The 19,309-nt window shown below is 32.3% G+C and overlaps 1 protein-coding gene across 1 annotated transcript in view; it reads right to left on the bottom strand.

Annotated features, from left to right (window-relative positions):
• Positions 1-244: 244 nt before the first annotated feature.
• LOC129806125 (COA8 family protein CG14806, mitochondrial) overlaps positions 245-19,309 on the bottom strand; it is a 39,837-nt gene continuing 20,772 nt past the window's right edge. Inside the window, exon 5 of the mRNA XM_055854496.1 lies at positions 245-382. The gene's annotated coding sequence lies outside the window, so the exon portion shown is untranslated. The remainder of the gene's footprint in view (positions 383-19,309) is intronic.

Genomic DNA, 19,309 nt, shown 5'->3' with positions numbered 1-19,309 from the left:
AAGCACTTTTATTAGATTATTTTGGGATGGCTGTTGTTTCGGTAATGCAGGGGAATTACACATTTCTATTAAAAAGTGTTAAATTAAAAGTAAAAATACAGCGTTTAAAAAACAAATTAAAAGAATAGATATATTGATAAAAATGAGAATCAAACCTGTATCATTTCACTGAAGTAGTCTCAGCTAACCCACTGCTCTTGTGCTGTTCACACCGATCAACCAAATTTTCGTTAACACGTTGTTCCATTGATTATTTGAAATATTTTAATCACAAAAATAGCACTACTTTTATTTAAACACGTTCTATGTCAAATAACTTTTCAAATTTAACAAATAATCAAAGTTTCACAATTTGTTTTACTTGTTGCCTTGCCAAAGAATACTGTAAGAAAAAATAGGAAAAAAACCGAATATCAGAAGATTTTCAAGATGTAGTGTTACTTTAAGAAATTGATTATGGAGAATGGTTGTCCAAAGGACGCTACTGGCAAATCTGAATGCCCTTTAATGCTTTAATCTTCAGCACTAAGCGGGATTGCTACTCACAACTCTGAGAGGAAAGTCAGAGATCTCACAATCTATCATTAGAATCTATCAACATCGTGCTTTTACCAGCACGAGAGCCATATAGAAAAAAATGGGATTTGGTCGAAATCCCGAAAGCCAAAAATCCGAACACCAAAATCTCGAAAGGGTCAAAATCCCGAAAACCAAAATCCTGAAAAGCCAAAAACCCGAAGGCCAAAATTCCGAAAGCCAAAATAGTGAAAAGCCAAAAACCCGAAAAGGTCAAAATGTCAAAAGTAAAAATCCTGAAAAACCAAAATTCTGAATGGGTCGAAATCTCGAACGGGTCAAAATCCAGAATATCCCAAGATCCCGAAAAGCCAAAATCAAGAACTCCAAAATCCCGAGAGGATCAAACTCCTGAACGCCAAAAATCCGAACGTAAAAATGCCGAAAAGGTCAAAATCCCGAAAGCCGAAATCCAGAAAAGCCAAAAACCCTAAAGCCAAAATTCCGAAAGGATCAAAATCTGGAAAGTCACAATCCTGAAAAGCCTAAATCCTCAAGAGTCAAAATTCTGAAAGCTAAAATTCCAAATCGATAGAGTCGATATACCAAACGGGTCTAAATCCGGAATATCCCAAGATCCTGAAAAGCTAAAATCCCAAACGCCAAAATCTAAAAAAGGTTAAAATGCCGAATGCCAAAATCCTGATAAGTCAAAATCCTGAAACGCCAATATTCAGGATTTTGGATTTCTGAATTTTGGTTTTTCGGGATTTTAGCCTTTTCGGAATTCTGTTTTTCGAGATTTTGGCTATTCCTGATTTTAGTTTTCGTGATTTTGGCGTTCGGGATGGCCAGTATCGAAAAAAAATATATACTGCTCTCTCTTTAAGTTCAAGCAGAAAAAGGAATAAGAGTGGAGTAAAATTTGAAATTCCGGACAATGCGAAAATCCGGATAAACCAATTCAGAGTTCCGAAAATTTTCTTGAAAATTATCTTAAATCTATATTATCTTAAAAGTACTCTAGAATTGCATGATAACTAAATTATTACTACAATTTATCAAAGTCTAAACTTCCAAATTGGTTTGTCCGGAATATCGTGTTGTCCGGAATTGCATATTTTATCCTATTCTAGATTATCTTAACAATAAATTCAATTATGGGAAAGAGGGGCGTGTCAAGATACCGTCACATCGAAGCTTTTATTACTTGTTTTTCTGATAAAATCACATTTTCTTTAACTCTCTTCAATTAAATCATTTAATTTTAGAACTTTTTTCAAGTTCTTCAAGACTTGATTTTTCAAGCATGTCCAAATACTTCTTTGAACCAGTGTACCTGATTCCCAATTGAAAAATGCGATACCACAAAAAGTCGCATCAAAAAATCGCGCAAATGCGTCATCACCGTTCCTATCCAGGAATGGAATTTCATTGGGGTGTTTGGCTATAAGAAAGAAAGATTGAAGGAATAAAAAACCCGTGTGACTTCTTCCCAAACTAAACAACACTCTTCTTTCTCAAGGTCTTCCGTTGAAAGACACCATAACTTGTATGTTGCAGAACATGGTGAAAAATACGATATAGAATGGGATTTATTTAGCCATTAACATTCCTCCTATTGATTCTATAGAAGAGGATCGTTATTCTCTTTTTTTTTTCAAGTCCACAAACCCTCTCTCACTCTCCAAATCTCAAAACCTATTTCACAATCTCCGTCCCGGATTGGGATAAATAGTCACGCCATCCAAGAGGTAGGTCATTAGAAATTTTTCTCGAAATGGGGAGATTTCGGGAAAGGAATTGAAGAATGAAGATTACTATCTTACGATACAACTTCTTGTACGGAATTTCCCATGAGGCTTTTAATTCAATGGAAAAAAAAGAGAGAATCTCCTATGAATGGAGAGGCAATTTTTTGAAATGATTCAAGAAATTCTGGATTTTTGCGTATACTAGAATAGGAATAAGTTCCCATTGCGTCTATTTTACGACATAGAAAAAAAAATATCGACAAAAAACTAATCCAAAATCGTAAATTGAAGAGAGAAAAAACTATCAAAACAACCTGAATATCTGCGTAGAAGAAATTAATGCAAGAAACGCGGGAAAAATCGGGAATAAAACGTGACTAAAAAATTGACACATTAACCCATTCTAATAAACTTCGAAAAAGGAGTTGCAAAGCGTTCTAACTTGGCGAAATGCTCGAACTTGTAACTTCGAAGTATAAGTCTCAAAATTCGGTTTTGCTTTATTTTTTCGGATTAATAAATTTTTAGGAAATTGGACTCGTATGGAAAATGCTTGTCCTCTCAAGTTCAACCATTCAGCAAAATTACTATTGCCCAACGCACATTAACTTTTGTTTTGTAAACATATTTTTGACATTTAAATGAGAGTAAGTGAGATCTAGATCTAGTCATCTCGCTCACACTCATAGGACATTTTGAAAACATATTTACAAACAAAAGTTATTGTGCATTGTGCATAATACATCATATTTTTTCATGTTTACCTGTTCATGACCGATTTTGAGCCACCTCAAATCCTACTTCGAAATAGAACGGTAATAATATAAATGAAATCGTGATAACGAATAATTCAATTTCTTCCAAAATTCAAAGATCGTCAGACGAATTAAAACTTAGCAAAATCAGTAAAGAAATTATACTCTTCAGAGCCTTTTTTAATTTTGGTTTCGGAAAATTGTAAGAGGAATCCAATTAATATTAAGTACTTAATCTTAGGTTAGCAGAAAATCGCTAAAACCAAGCCTCAAATTTTGTTGATTATTTCTCAAAAAGAATGATTTTGGATAAAATGAAAACAGAAGGTAGAAAATGAAGGTCATTTTAATGTTTCCAAGGTCGATTTATGGAGGGTCCCTTAAAATCTTAAGTCGCTATCTCTTACCATTTTAGTCTTTAGTTCTAGTTACGTCCAAACAAACAAAATATATCTCACTTCCGCGATTTGAATGGCATTTTATTTTTTGTTGTTGTTAATTTTAGACACGGTGTTTATAAGCATCAATGTTCTATGTTTCAAGTACAATATTTTCAATACAAATTGTTATTACTCTCTTTTCAGAAGAGTTGTTTAGAAAAGTGGCAATCTGTTTATCATCTTTATTTTTACTAAAATTAGTCTTAATACGATTAAAAATGAATTGAAATGTGGAGGCAAATTTGACTTCGAAGTCGGACACCTTGGTTGTAAATTTGGACACTTTGCTTCTAATTTTGGACAGCTAATCCGCCTCAATAGGATATCCATTGTTCTCCATTTCAAGAACCTATCTTACCACGTCCTTTTCTTTCTTATGTAAAGGAATCGCAGAATGTCACATGAAGCCCTCTTCCTGTTCATGTAAGGGAAACGTAGAACGTCACACGAAGCCCGGAAACTTTCCATATCATTCATTAAAGGAGTTGACTTTGGTACTCCAAGTACGCGTGGATTTGCGCATTCCTTGGCTTTTTCGGGAGCCTTTTAAGGCTTTTCACACTACATCTCGTTCTTAGAGATGACGCTCCTTTGTTTCTCCAGACATTTATATAACTTAGTCACCGCAAAAGCTAAAACTTCACGAAATTTCGAGAGAAAAACACCTGTTCAAAATAAGGACTATCACCTCACTGGCGAACCTAGTAGAAAATTGCACATTTTTCACACTAAAAACGTAATTCACAATGCAATTCTCATTTTAGGTCAAATGTACAAATCACTAATGTGAATCAACACAATATTCAATGAATATTTAATAATATCACTAAAAAAAAGCGAGGAGAAATTAGTACTTCACCACAGCTAAATAAGACTGAAGCAAAAACGAAGTTCTGTCATATTTCTCGTAAGCAATTGCTCACACTGAAGTTTCAACAAAGCAAGTTTAACTCAAATCATATTAAAAATTTAACGAATTTAGTGTTGAAATCTTCCAAAACGAACATATATTTAGATAGAATTAATTATTCATCAAATATTGGAATAAAAATCCATGATTGTAATCGATTTATTTCTAGTGTCCAATTTTACCCTCAAAGTGTCCAAAATTACAAACTGTCCAAAATTATGAGCACATCCCTTAATATTAATAAGACGGTAATTAAGCACAAAAATAAATGTCGCATTTACAAAAAGAAACTGAGTCAAATCCACATTTTTTTTAATATTATGTAAAATGAAATTACTTACACTTGAATGTGAAAATAACGTGGGACAAGTCAGAAAATATATTTAGAAAATCATTTTCAAATTAGGTGTAATAGAAACACTTTAGAAATAAAACTAAATAATATTTTTTTCAAAGCGGAAACTATATAATTTTTTTTTTTTAGAATGGATAATTAAATAGGCCGTATAAATAGACTTTATAAATAGGCCGTATCTGTTATTCATTCAATCGAACACAAAATCGAAATTAATCCATTAAATGTACGTATCTGCGGTTCTAATTTTCCGTATTTACAGTTCTTGCACAAAATGGAAAGGTTTCGTTATATGGTACAACTCGTTAAAACTTCATTTTGCACAATAATCTCCTATACACACAGAGCAGAATAAATATCTGACTAAATTCCCATCGGTTTCCTACTAAACCGTTTTTCGTATTAAGACAAGAAACGATTTAATCAGAAATTTGATTATGTTGAGCCGTCTAAGACGTAAGGGAGAAGTAAAACTGTTCCAGAGATACGAAAATGGATTGAAAGACCAATTTACTGTATCTATGCCAATTTCCGTGAAGTTCGAGCAATAAAATTAAATAGAACATTTTTTTGCCTCCCTAATGAATATTCTATCTCTCGCACCACGATTCTTTTTTCACTATAGATAAATTCTGTGAAAGCGAAATTTAAGCATAAACAATTTCCTCGCAGTGTTTTATGATAAAATTTCTATTTTGTTGCAAAAATCAATATTAAAATTAAATGCATATATATTCCGCATTTAGATTTGTGTAGTCCCTATAATAAAAAATTCAGCTGCAAGAATATAGAACTTGATCACATCACAGTAAACGTGATCATGCTCGAGAATAAACGAGAAAATATTTTAAAATACATATACAAGTCCAATTAAATCATATTTCACGTCAACACCGCGGATCGCGCTCTTAAGAATTCATTTGGAGTTTTACACATTTTATACATACAATTTAGTACGAGAGACAACCAGAAGGCCGGTTACCGACCTGTAGTTCCACAGATCATGGGAGTTCATAGGTATTTAAACCACAACCGAAATGCTATCAAATAAATCATTTATTGGATCTCTCAAACTCCTATAAAATTCTAAATGTCGCTTTCCTCCTTCAGCAACACAAATTACGCAGAATTCTATGCTTTGTAGTATTTTTTTTGTGTTTTTGCAAAATAGAACGAAATACAGAGATTGAATAAGAATTAGTTGACTATCAGTCAAGATCTTATCATTTTAACTAATAGAGTGGATCATAAAAAAATTTATCGGTTTATGATTAAATTTAGAATTCCTTTTTGAAGAAGTTAAAATTTAGAAGATCACTTGAAGATCAATATAGACATCGCATGAGATTAACCACTGAATATCCAATGAATCACATAAATTTAAATTTCGTTCTTTTTATTACCAACCTGATGTTTTTCTAGTTCTGTCTAAATATAGAGTGATTTTTAAATGCATTATCTTTTCGTGTTTTTATTTGATTTCGAAACGATTTTTCTAAAAGATCAAAAGCAATTATTAAATAAATAAATATCATTTAAAAATTAATTGAGGACACGTAAGTTACAAAACTGATTTAAAATGAAAAATAAAAAAAATCCTAAAAGATCTATAAAAAGTTATTCTTTTAAGTTGCCTTGGTTATTTTATCTAACGACATAATTTAAGAAATAAATAAAAATTAATCAAATGAAGATCACCTGAAAATCGAACTTAAAAGTAAAGAGGTATAAGGTGTGAAGATCACTTGAAGATCAATAACGATTGCACTAAACTATAATTATTAAATTATTCTCGTAAACTTCTCTAATCAATGAAAAAATCCGTAGTACTTTTATTGAATTACTGATATTAGTTAATTACCTTAATTATTTATTATAAGGTAGAAATGGAAACTTGCAAAGATCACTTAATAAAAATCCTTTATGATTACATTAAATCAACTTCTTAGTTTCCAATCAATGACATGAATTTCTCGGAATTGGGACAGATCTCAAAGCACAATTCTTAAAAAATAAGTAAAGATCACTTGAAGATCACTAAAAAAACAATGAAAAAGTTACATAAAATTCCCAGCTAATCCGTAGGGTAAAGTGGTACAAGTTGGACAGTGGTACAAGTTGGACAATGGTACAATTTGGACAGGGCTTTTTGTCTTGATAAATTTAGTACTTCATTTTTATTTGTATATTTTTAATGCTTTAGTTTTATAATTTGGTTCCTTGTGCTTAAAAACAAACTTTGTACTGTATTTATCAAGAAAAAAGCCATGTCCAACTTGTACCGGCGAATTGTCCAACTTGTAACACTAATTCCAAATTATACACTTTACCCTAAATAAATTATAAAAAGTGCTGCAGTAATCTTCTCAATTTATTGTATAAGACATTCTTTATTTTCTAATTGATACCCAGATAAAAAAATTTCAAAGAATAAAACTTCAATGAGTAAAGATCACTAACAGATCACTAGAGATCGCATGAGATCAATCAATTTTTCTTTTATAAACACTGCCGGAAGATTTTTCTTCTAAAGGATACCTTGAATACAGAATACCACATTAATTTAGGGAGCAAAATTTTAATTTTTCACGTAAGTTCACCTCAACAATTCAATTAGTTTCGCAATTGCACGAAAGGAGATATATCATTGTGAATTCAGATGTAATCTAATCTAATTTCTTGTGAATAATTCTAATAACTATGTGTAAGAGACTTTGCACAATGCTTGAACTCCTGCGTTGATTTTTCAAAACTTTTACTCGTTCAGTTAAGGGGTTACGTGGGTCACATGCAGATTAAAAAAAACAGCATATTTTCTTGACATCTTTTTTTTCAGGATAATAAAAAAATAATTCGAGATTTTAAACATATAAAGGTGCAATTTTTGAAGTACATTTTCTGAAATTTTCATTTAAAAATTCAGCCGTTTTTTTGCTCCATAGCTTTTGTTACTTTTTACCCCAAGTGGTCGTTTTTAATAAAAGGATTTCTGGACAAAAGAATCTTTGTAAAATTCTAAAATAGATAGCGGTTTCGTATTCAGAAAACATCCAAATAATTTGGGAAATATTCACCAGTGCCAGTGCATCAAATTTAAAATAAGTAGCTAATAATTGATTTCTTCTGCACGGTAAATATTTCAAAAATAGGGCTAAAAATTTCAATATTTTTTATTTTCTAAATTCCTTGTTCAAATTCTAACAAACTTACGACATTGAAGAAGACCTAAGGCTGTCTATGGAGAAAAATTTAAGTCGCTATTTTATTTATCTTGACAGATATTGAATTTTGAAATTTTCGATCTGTGACTTTTTGCCCCAGTTTCCCCTATTGTATAACATTTGTTCCGGCCAGGTACTTCAACACTTTCCACACTTGTCAAATATGTCATAAGTTCGAAAATATTTCGAATACTGCCAGTGCTCTGAAGCGACAAATGTTCCCACATTAACTTCAAACTTTCTGTGGTTTTGTTCCGAAATGGTTATGTTTCGAACGAATAAAAGAAAATTACACAAAGTATAAATAAAATTCTAAGAAGCATGCTGGATGGTTTTCTTGAAAAATTAGTAAAAAATATAAATCACGTCTAAGTAACATCGAAAAATTCATTGTTAGACAAGTATTTTTTGTCAAAATTTTCGAAATTTCGAACATAAGGTAAAAAGAGCACTCTATCGGCAAACATATTAACTTCAGTGTTAGACTTCCAGGCTATTACTAAATGTTACATAATAGACTGACCTATATATTCAGTATTTTTCGAATTTACCTTGGTAATTTACATATTGAATTTGAAAAGTTTAATATCCATCCTTTCTCTTAGGTCACGTGACCTTTTGCATGGACTTAAAATGTAGGTATTTTTGAATTTAAATACATAATCTTTTTAATACCGGGATAAAGAAAACTTAGATATGAAATTGGAATGTATTATTTCAACTTTAATAGACTGATGTAACCGATGTAACATATCATTACTTATATAAAGTTTCTATAGAAAATCATATGTTACTCTATTTCCATTAATATTTTATAAATAGAAGTATAATAATAAAATAGATGAACTTTTGGGAAGGATTCAGTTATTTGTAAGCTGTCCAAGATGGTTGACTACATCGATTGCTACCCTGAGTATCTTAAGTTTGAGAAAATAATAAGAATATTTATAAAAATCTTGAATTTCTCATTTTTACGACTGCATTTTCTACATGGATACGAAAAATACATTCATCCGATTTTCCTAACATACTGTCTGATATCGTGTGTTTTCACCCTTGTGTACTATGAAAGGAACATTATGTTATTTGTATTAAATATTATGATGACGGTGGGCGTATTGCAGATCTGCTCAAAGACTACCTCAATTGTTACAAATTCAAATGAATTGAACGTTCTATTGCTTTTCATCCAACAAATTCATAAAGTTCACGAAATCGATTTCATCAGAAATTCTTCCGAAATTCATCTCACAAAGATACTTCGGATCACTAAACAAATCACAAGGTAATGTCCTATTAAATTTCAATCTGTATGGTACAGTGTCCTTAAAATCTTTTAATGATAGAAAATTGATATTTCCAGTTTGGTTCACAACCAGTGTTGCAATGTTCTTTTACTTTATCTACTATGACGTCATACTACTTGGAGTTCCTGGAATAATTCTAGAACCACGTCCTACCACTATGCCTTTCTACCAACATATTCATCAATCTTTTCTTATGGTAGAGATCGCCAGTTGTCTTATATTTGTGGACATGATTCTCATAACTTTTGGTTTATACTTCACCGCAATTACCAACGTGTTCTGCTACACAATCAGATCCCTGGATAACTCTAAACTTTGTGATATCACTCAGCTCTTGATAGACATTCATCAATTTCATTGCACCCTCCTCCAAAAATATCAACTACTTAATGAAATTTTCGGCTACACATTCACCATTCAAACTGCAACGAGCCTTGTATATATTTTGTTCATATTTTATCTCCTACGTTCCGAGGAAGCTATCGTCTTCATTCCACTTTTTATCACAGTTTTAACCCAATTTGGAGTTTTATGCATTTTTGGAGAGTTTCTTTTTTCAAAAACTGAAGGACTTGCTGTTGAACTGTACCTAACAAAGTGGTATGATTTCAGTATTAAGGAGCAAAAGACTCTGTTGATGATGATGTACATGGCAAAGAGACCTTTTGGATTGAAAGCAGCGGGAATGTATGATATTAACCTGTATATTTTTATCCAAGTTATTAAGACGGGGATATCCTTTTGTGCAATCCTCTACACTTTTTCCGAATACTAAAGAAACCAAATAAAATCTACAAATTTTCATAATTGTAAATCTTATCCTTGTTTCATTAAACGAGATTATTAATGACTACCCCCTCGCATAGGGCTCCTATAAGGGCTAAAGCAGATACAGGTTGATCCTCGAGAATATTTAGCTTATAAAATTTGAGAACAAAAATTTACCCCAACCTGTCATACAATGAGGACTAAGGATAATCGATTAGATATCTTTTGCATAAATTTCCTTAGCCTAATCCTTTACTGGTAAATTTTACCAGTAAATCGTAAATACAGGATTTTGAACATTCGGGATTTTGGCTTTCGGGATTTTAGCTGCCTCCGCTGTAGGGTATAGAGCGTATTGATTGATTCTTGAATACACTCAGTTGCAGGATTATGTACATTTTTTGGACCGAAGAAAGCGCAAAATGGCAGTAGGGTAAGGGCTCATAATTTTGTCCAGTCTGCTTATAAGCATCGATGTTACAAGTTTGAAGTGCGATATTTTCAATACTAATTGACTTTTTTGTTACTCTCTTTTCATCAGGTTTGTTTAGAAACTTGGCAAGGGTTTATTGTCTTTGTTTTTACTAAAATTAGTCTTAATACGTCTAAAAATTAATTGATAAGTAGAGGTAAATTTGACTCGAATTTTGGACAACTTGGGAATTAATTTGGACAACTTGGCTGTATATTTTGGACAGCTAGTCCGCCTCAACAGGATGCCCATTGTTCTTCATTTCATGAACCAATCTTACCAAGTCCTCTTCCTGTAAATTCTTTCCAAATCATTCATTAAAATAAGTTAACTTCGGTACACCAAGTACGTGCGGAATCGCTCATTCCCTGGCCTTTCCGGGAGCCTTTCAAAACTTTTCTTACTACATCTCGATCGTAAATATTATGCTCCTTTGTTTCTCCAGGCATTTGTCCAACCTAGTCATCACAAAAGTTAAAACTTCACGAAATTTCGAGAGAAAAACACCTGTCCAAAATCACGTCACTGATGAACCTCGTAGAAAATTGCCCATTTTTCACACGAAAAACGTAATTCACAAGGCAAATCTCACTTCAGGTCAAATGTACAAATCACCATTAATGTGAATCAACACAATATTCAATGAATATTTAATAATATGATTAAAAGAAGCAAGGAAAAATTGTTAGTAGATCACCACAGCTAAATAAGACTGAAGCAAACACGAAGTTTTGTCATATTTCTCGTAAGCAATTGCTCACACTGAAATTTCAACAAAGCAATTTCAACTCAAATCATATTCAAAACTTAACGAATTTAGTGTTAAAATCTTCCAAAAAGAACAAATATTTAGATAGAATTCATTATTCATCAAATATTGGAATAAAAATCTATCATTTTAATCAATTTATTTTTAGTGTCCAATTTTACCCTCAAAGTGTCCAAAATAAGAAACTGTCCAAAATTACGAGCTCTTACCCTACATTCAGGAGTATTTCAAAAATGATTTTATAAGTTGATTCCAAATGGTAGGCAAACAAGCTTAATTGTATGTGCATAATTCCGTCAGGTGCATAATCCCAAAGTGCTTAATGCCGGGACTGAGTGTATCTTCAATGTACAGTGCCGCTCAATAATTTAAAGACACCCATTCTTGTCATGTTTTCTCACCAAATATAAATTAATAACCTTTAAAACAAGTATAAATTACAACTAGCGCCATCTGACAACCCATATCTAATTTAGTTTTACCTTTTTTTAAAAGTTGGTAGCACTGTAGCTAGTTTAGATTAGATTAGATTACAGTGGGGGCGGTTCCTCGCGGAACCGCTACACCCAGTCCTCCTTTTGGGCCCATTATGCATCCCTTAGTTTAGATACTCATATCCAAAATCATCAAAAATAGATAACTAACATTCAATTGAGTATTTTGTTTATACCAATTACGCAAATTGTTCAATTCCAAAAAATACTAACAAAAACGTGTTTTAGCAAGATACATTTGCTTGTTTTTATATAAAATAATAATAAAAACAGTTATTATAGGGCAAAGAATAGAGAAATAAGAAACTCGAACACTTGTTTAAAATTCCATGAAATATCAATGCAAAATGGGTAAAAAACGGTGTCAGTTATCTACAAAACGCAGTATCATTGTTTATTTGCACAAAGAAAATGAATCCATTAGGAATATTGCACAAAAAACAAAAGTTTCCAAAGGCGCTGTTGAGAGTGCCATCTAGATTTTCAAGAAAACTGATGGTTTCAGCAACCGAAAACGCTCCGATCGGCCCCGAATGACCACGACACGCGATGATAAGATGATTGCAATACATAGCGTACGAAATCGGTGACTTACAGCTTCTGAACTTTATAGCAACACTAATTATAATTATTAGCATTATAGCAACATTAAAATTGAGTGTTGCTCGTAACCCTCACCCTTCTCTCAATAAGTTTATTCAAAGATAGACTTCTCCTAAATCTTCCATCACCTCCCTGATCAATATTCATGCTTTGCCTGAGAATATTATCTTGTGATCGTTAAGCAAGAAAAACATGGTTGGAAATTGGCCCTGTGATTGCGAAAAGTTTATTCACATATGGAAATTTTGCACAGCAGCTTCTTGATGAGTGATCGCGCAATGTTTCCTGAATCGCGAATTGCGTCACAATCCAAGAAGGTGGTATTCGATCTTAGAACATTTTCTAATACGCAAATGGACAAAAGAGGAACTCATTCAGTATTCTTCAAATCTTGTTTTATTTTTTTTTCCTTCCCCACAACTTTGTTATATTACAATTTGTCGTGCGATGATTCTCATCAAAAAGACCAGAGAAAAAAAATTGTTTGGATCTTGAGAAAAATTTTCCATAATCACTTTTATATTGGGTGAATGCATTTCTAAGAATTTGGGTATTTCGACACGGATTTTTAATTCCTAGGTTGTATCTTTTTTTTTTTTGGGGATAAAAAAGGTCATTGGTGCATCTCTTAAGGAATGTCAAAGAAGGTATAAAAATATCTTTTTCTCACATTGACCCCATCAAATGGAATTGGGCTCTATAAATTTTCTTATAATAATGCCTTGGCATTCTTTTCACCTGTCGATCCCTCTCTTAGTCTCCCACAATCTATATATAGATACAATTCTTAGTCCAGGCAAACGATCTTTTTCCCATTCCATCAAAAAAAAATTATAATATGGGAAAGAAATGCTCTTTTCGGGATAATGCCATACGATGTCAATAACCCATCGTTCCCATTTTAACTTATCTTTTTTTTTCCTTGGGTACAACTTCTTTAAAATATCTCACGAATTGTTCACCCAAGATCACAATTTATTGGTGAACAAGGTGGCTGGACAAGGAGATTCCAGACGCCGGAGATCATCAACCTGAAATTAATGATCATCCCATATAGAAATATTATGAGATGATTTTTTTTCCACCGAGTTCACCAAACATTTATTTATATATACCCAAAGTCCACCTCCAATAAAATCGACGTTTAGTCAATCAACTCCCCAAAAGAGAGACATTTTCTGGTTAGTTCAATAGTCTTCTTGAGCCTGACCCGTTTCAATAAAGAGAACATCGACTGACCAGACTTTGCGGGGAAGATTACACGTCCATGAGAAAGAATTCAGAATTGATTTACAAAAGTTCAGAGAAAATTGCAAGCAACTTGTTGCCAACTACCCTCACGATTATCATTACCAAGCATGATCATTCACAATGAACGATATAATTAAATTACACATTTGAACATATTTTATTTACTGTCTTTTACCCTGCAAATCTAATTTGTAAAGGACAAATGCTTTGCGAACTAATGACGCTCGCACATCTCATCAAATTTTACTTATTATTTAAAACTGAAATCAGAGATCAAATTATCGAATGTAACCAATCACAAATAGGGTAAATGTCCTAATTCAAAACCATTTCCAGACGCTTTAACTTTGACAGAAGATTCAACACATTAAGTTCATATTTTTTCTGAAAAGAATTACATAATTTTGCTCCTTGACTCTTCTAGAATGTTACTGTTTAGTAAAAATTCTTTAGATATAGGGTAAGTGTGCCAAATTCCGGCCGGCTTGCAATTCCGGCCACTATTTTTGTTCCACGAATTTCGATTAATTTTAGTTTTTGCGTACTCCAGAGATCATACAATGCAAGAACATTACAAAAATGTCGTTTCAACACACGAGATAATGTGAAAAAGACGCTGGAAAAATTCTGGGAAGGCAAGGAACTTTAGGAATGAAGGTGGCCGAAATAGGCCACCAAGGCAGTGTCTACATTTTTGTTTATTTTAAAATGGAATAAGAATAATTTGAGTGAAAATGAAGATGATAAACTGCGTATAAACTCCCAAGCAACACTCCTTAAAAAGAAGGAATAAAAATATTAATTTGTATTGAAAATATTACATTTCAAACTTCAGACTTTGGTGCTTGCACGCAAGTATACCGAAATTTGGCAGTTACCCTAATTTGAAAACTTCTTAAATACAAGAAAAATACTCGAGCGTAAAATGCTTCTATTGGAAACATATTAATCCAAATGGAGACAAGGGAAAGTTTCTAATTGGAGACAAACAGTGTAAGTGAAACCGCGACAAAAGGCTTCAAAAACCTTGTTGAGTTGCTCCTGAGTGCAGAATTTGTTATTATTCCTGGTCTTTTCTCCTTTCCCATCTAAAACAATAAGAAAATCTCTCCAAAAAAATCATATTTCCAGGGTTTCCTATTGAAGCATTTGCAGACACTTCAGAAAAAAACCCTTTTTGTTCACGAAATATGTAATTATTTCATTTGAAAACTTCACGTACCGTTAACAATAAAGATTAGCACTTAATTTAACTAAAATTAGCTAGAAATATGACATAAATGTTAAACAAAACGAATAAACAATAGTCACCTCATTGTGTTTTTCATTGGAAAACATGGTCGATCGATGAAAAATTCGATGGTGAAAAGGTACACTTTTAATTTTTATGAGAAATTAACAAATTAAAATTTGTGAATATGAATAGATTTTCGCTTTATTCGGAGCAAAATTAACTAAATAATGAAACTGTGGTATAGAAAATATATAAATATAATAATTTAGTACTGTATTTATCATGAAAACAATGACGTTTCCATTTGGAGTAGCGAAAAATTTCCATTTGGAGCAGGTTTTGAAATAGCTTAATTTACCCTAGTTACTGTACTTTTCGTTTGTCGATTGACTGGCTAACTGTAAAATTAGCCATGGCCAAAACCAATTACCCCGTACAGCACTCCATTTTGTATTGATCCAAGACACTTCCCTTTCTTTTTTGGAGTCTACACACTATAAGCAATTTGCGTCAAAAAATACCTTTTTTTTTAAATTTGACGTTTCTGCCCACAATTATGATAGGGGATATTTCCTTAAAAAAAACATTGTTTTTAATTGCTCCTAGTGTGTAGGGGCCTTTGAGCAGTAAGACAAAATTATCTTTATAAATCGTCAGTTAAAACAGCATTTGTCGTAACTTCCTTTTGACAACTTTTCAGGAGACGAAATTTTCAGTTCAGCTTTATTTTTCTTAAAAATGAGCCCCGAATGCGATACTTTTGAGTCAAAATAATAAAAGTGGCACTAATAAACTGTAAGTTAACTCGAGAAAATCTTTATAAAATTATTTAAAAGCTGAAATTTGTCGTAACTTCCCCAAAAATGGAAGTTACGACAAATTCTGATAAATTTTTCTTAATTAAAGGCACTTATGATAATTTTTGTTTAAAATAATTTTTATTGGGCTTATAAAAGTTTCTTTTCCTCGAGTGCGTTTAATAAACAAAATTACGCCGATTCCAAATATGTATATATCGTAAAATCGCAAAAAATAAAGTTACGACAAATGCTGATTTAACTGACGAAATATAAACTATATTAACCAGTAACCAGTTCAAATCTTATCTGGTTACGCTCGTGAAGTTGAACTCAGATATAATTGTCTCTTTCTGTTAAATAGAAATTCAAATTTCAATATTAATTTGGCAGAAAGAGACAAATATATCTAATTTCTCTTAAAAGAAATAAGAGGTAAAATTTCAGTCGATTTAATTTCACTAAAGAAAATTGCAGGAAAATTTCATGAAAGCAAAATTCACATCCCTGTCTTACTTAACGGTTTTGAATATGTGTATCTTACTCTTTTGCATTCTTCTTCTTTTTCTTTTGAACATCAAATCCAATTAAATTTAGTTCAATCTAATTGTGAGTCCGAAGGAGTAGAATAGGCTTATGAAAATCTTTTGTGAAAGAAAGGGAGGGACATGTATTTTGATTTCATGAAATTTTACCGATATGAAAAGATCAAAAACTTTGCAAAAATTAGCAATAAATAAATTATAATGAAATAAGTATTATAACCCTCAATACCTAAAGACTTATTAAACACAAAAAAAACTACAGTACTAGTCCAGTAATGTAAGCAAGTTTAGTTTCTTTTTTTATATTTACATCATTATTTTGTTCTTTAAAAATTCTTTAATTAAATTCTATTTCTATTCTTTAATTTTTGAATTTTCAACACTCTCATTTGCAGTATAAAAACTTTGCAAACTAAAACAGGACATCGAATGAGGATTAATTTATCAATAAATGGTTCCTTTCCAGAACAATAAAATTTTATTTTTGATAATACTTTTAGCAAAATTGAAAAATTATTTATTTAATTAATTTTTCAATTTTGCAATCTAATTAATTAGATTTGCGCAATGTTCAATAGCAAATGAAGGTAAACCCTGATACTTTGTATGATTTTATCTTTCAAATTTATATTACTGAAATCACGGGATTCCAACCTAAAACGGTCTTCAGGATAAAGGTTTAGCCCATTTCCCGAAGATCTCAAAATTCTAAATAACAAAAAATTTCATTGTTTTTTTTAGACACTAATACAATCTTTACAAATAATATTTAATTTTTCAAAATAAGGAAAAATTGCACATTTCACCTTGGACTTTGTAGAATTGATCTGAACATTTAACGTACCGTTTTCTATTCAAAACGGAACCGAAGATTCAGCAAGAGAACTTATGGTACAATCGTAGAACAAATTCTAGAGGTTATTTTGAAGCACGTGAGGAATTTCTCACAAGACCCCTCAGGTCAATGAACAATGAGGATTCTCAAGGAATTGAAAGAAATCTACACGGCAGCCTCTTACCATAGCACCCTTTTTACTCCAATGTGAAACTCAACCAGAGAAGATCGAGGGTAAGAGAAGCCTAAAGACAAAAAGAAACGCCATAGACGAGCATTTCAGGGAAACGACCGCGATGTCTAAATCACTTTCGACAACCGCCTTTTTTCCTCCCCCGTGACATCTCTCCCAGCCTAAGTCTCTGCCCCTCAAGAGAGCCATCCAGTGGTATCGTGATCATGGTACATTTGTCCCTCGGATTTGGGGTTGATGAACGCACCAGCACAAAGGAGGTATCGGGCAGTGACACAAAAAAAGAGAAGCAATATCTGGGATAATGAACTGTCTGGGAGGAAGATGCATTCTTAGCTGGGTACCGCTCCTCAGCATCGAGACCCTCTCTTAGAGACACCAAACCAAAAAAAAAAAAAAAACGAACCCAACAGCACAATCATATTCACTATAAAAATGCTCAAGATTCGAATCAGGAACAACACATAAAGTGAGAGATTTATATTGGAATGAGGCAAAGTATGGATATGGAGTTGGAACTTGGAACACAGAGCCCAAAGGGTAGCAAAGCGTCCCAGCTTTGCGGAATGCTCGAACTGCCATGATCATCACCGACATTTCCTATGTTTCCCGTATGTTTTTAGCGTGCCGAAAAAACTTTTGAGTTTATTAGCTGTTTTCTATCATTGTAGAATGAATTAATAAAAAAATATAAATACAAAATAAAAGCCAATTTAATATAGAATAGGCAACCGAAAACCCCAAATTGGCATCCTACGTAGTTTTGAAGATATCCCGTGAAATGTGTACGAAAACAGGGAAAAATATACACTAAAACCAGTCGCATTTTTTAGATCTAATGTCACCCCCTGATCATCACTGTAAATCGGTACATAATATGTTGAAATTGGTTCAGACTTATGAGGAATTCAAAGGCCTTTCCAACGAACCCAAATTTCTTCCAATCGGTTGAGAAATATGTTCTCAAGAGGCCTTTTAACCTTTGACTTTGAAAACTCGTTATCAAGGGCGATTCAAGGTCATTTACCTACGAAGATGGGGATCTCAGTGGCGCAATAGGCAAGACCGTTGGGTCTTGGACGGTGAGATCTCTGGCTCGACTATCACAGATGTGAGTTCTAGTCCCGCCCGGTGCAAAGCAACAGAACACATTTTCACTGTGATGCACTGCAAAACAAAAACCCAAAAAAAAAAAACGGAGAATGCGGTTCCTGGCCGATCTATGATCAGCAGATCCTTCCAATACGGAGCACATTGTAATGATTACATCAGAATTGATCAGATTACTGCAGAATTTATCCAAAATCGGTGTAAATATTATGCTTTTTAGGTGTATTAGGGGTTAAAGTTACCCTTTTTCATGTTAATTTTACCCTTAGAAAGATGTAAAATTAACATTAAAAAATATTAATGTATTATTACACCTAAAAATTGTTAAAGTTACGAGGAAAAAAGTTAATCGAACCCCCTTCTTTTCTCAGTGATTGTAATTCAAAATAAAGTGTATAGACACGATTAATAGTAATAATAAAAATCACTGAGAAAAAACGGGGGTGCGATTAACTTTTTTTCCTCATAAATTTAACACTTTTTAGGTGTAAAAATATATCAACATTTTTAATGTTAATTTTACACCTTTTTAATGGTAAAATTAACATGGATTAATTTTACACCTTTTTAAGGGTAAAATTAACATGGATTAATTTTACACCTTTTTAAGGGTAAAATTAGCATGGAAAAGGGTAACTTTAACACCTAATACATCTCATAGCATAATATTTACACCGATTTCGGATCAATACTGCAGGGTAAAATTAACATTTCCGGAATGTTATTTTAACTTTTTCGGATTTCTCTCAGTAATGGAATGTACAACTGGACAATTTCCAAAACGTATCGTCGGTTCCGAAGAAGACTATTGTAAGTCCAAAATGTAAACTTTACAGGAAAGAGGTTTAAAGTTTGACAGCTAAAATTTATTTACATTAATTTCACTGCAATTAGTATACTTTCAGCTTTTGAAACTATTATATCATACTTACGCATTGAATATCTCCTAGTTAACACTACTTTTAAATTAATTATAGCAA

Source organism: Phlebotomus papatasi, chromosome 3 (genome assembly GCF_024763615.1).
Source record: "Phlebotomus papatasi isolate M1 chromosome 3, Ppap_2.1, whole genome shotgun sequence".
NCBI lineage: Eukaryota > Metazoa > Arthropoda > Insecta > Diptera > Psychodidae > Phlebotomus > Phlebotomus papatasi.
This window is presented reverse-complemented; position numbering and strand designations above follow the sequence as displayed.